Below are 1,481 nucleotides of genomic sequence, written 5' to 3' on the forward strand. Positions count from 1 at the left end.
ATGTGTAATTAATATGTATATAAACAAATGAGAACAATTTAGTAATCTCTGAAAGTACAAAGTGAAAATGAACTTAAGATATTAACTTTTTGATAATTACGTGTGACAGATTTCAAATTGTTACAGTTTATTTCCAACAATTCAACAATTTTGGAACAAGTTTATTTTTGCAGTGTACTACAACGCGAACCAAAATTTTGGAGTTATTGAACCTCCCTCGTATTATACGATTTTTGTTTCGTTGGATCACAAATAATTTTGTTAAATATACTGCGCTGAGTGTAAAAAATGTCTGCGTGTTTCTGCATTAAATTTAAGTTTTAAAAGGTGGCTTATGCCTCTTCAAACTCTTCAAAAATAATCTTAATGTTTAGCCTAAAGATTTCTTAACACTCTTTCGTTTGACACCCATATTTTAATATTTACTATAACTTATGCATAATTTAATTAAATTCTACCTTTTTAAACAAATGAAGACTTTCTTTGAAATGTTTTCAAACTACAACCTTCTTAAACCCCTTTCGTCTGACAACCATACCTAGTTGTGATACATATGAATTTCAATCTTACTATTTCCCTTAATTCAAATTGATTTGATTTGATTGATTGATTGATTGATAGTTTGCAAGTAAAGCCTTTTCAAATCCATTTCCATTGATAACCATATTCAGCCTTATTCTGAGTTTCGCAAGAAACAAAATTCACCCAAAACTTTTTCATCCGCCCAAAATAAATACACGGAAACAAAAAGTGAACCGGTTCGGGGAAAATGAATCTCAAGATAATGCTGATTGTAGTAATTAATTCCCTTAATTGAATTTAATTGTTTAATAGGTGGCAACACTTTACATTTTCTAACCTAGATATTTATGAACCTTCTCCACACCGAGAAAATCACACTTTAAGCTACTTTGAATTATATTACATATATTTATATATAGAAAAGATGTAGTCCACAACATACTAAAAAATGAATAGATGTACTAAATAAACAACAATTGCATATTATTTGCGTATCTTTTGCATATATTTTCATATTTTTTTCTTATGCAAATTTTATAGAATTCCGATGTCTAGTCATAACTCAAAAAAGCTAGACTCGAAAAAAAACAGCTTTAAAGGTTTGAATCTACATAGTATACGTACTCCCATAGTAAATATGAATACATATTTTGTTCCAGTTAGATACTGGTAATTGATTCAGCTATGGAAGAATTTCTGCATACTCAACTCAAACTTATATTTTTTTGGATTATGACACTATTGAAGTAAATGTGCGATATGTATGTAAGTGTTTGGAAAACTTTAAATGAAATTCACGAGCATGTCGTACTATTTATTTACTTTAACGAAAAAATTACAGATTTATCGTGGTTCGGCCATCATTAGTTTAGTTTTGCATATAGGAGATTCCATAAAAGATGTAACGCCAGTGACTGTAATTAAAACCTTTTAAAATCGAATCGCGTTACTTTATTTCG

Source organism: Rhagoletis pomonella, unplaced genomic scaffold, assembly GCF_013731165.1.
Source record: "Rhagoletis pomonella isolate Grant_MI unplaced genomic scaffold, Rhpom_1.0 Rhpom_scaffold_00001, whole genome shotgun sequence".
NCBI classification, from domain to species: Eukaryota; Metazoa; Arthropoda; class Insecta; order Diptera; family Tephritidae; genus Rhagoletis; species Rhagoletis pomonella.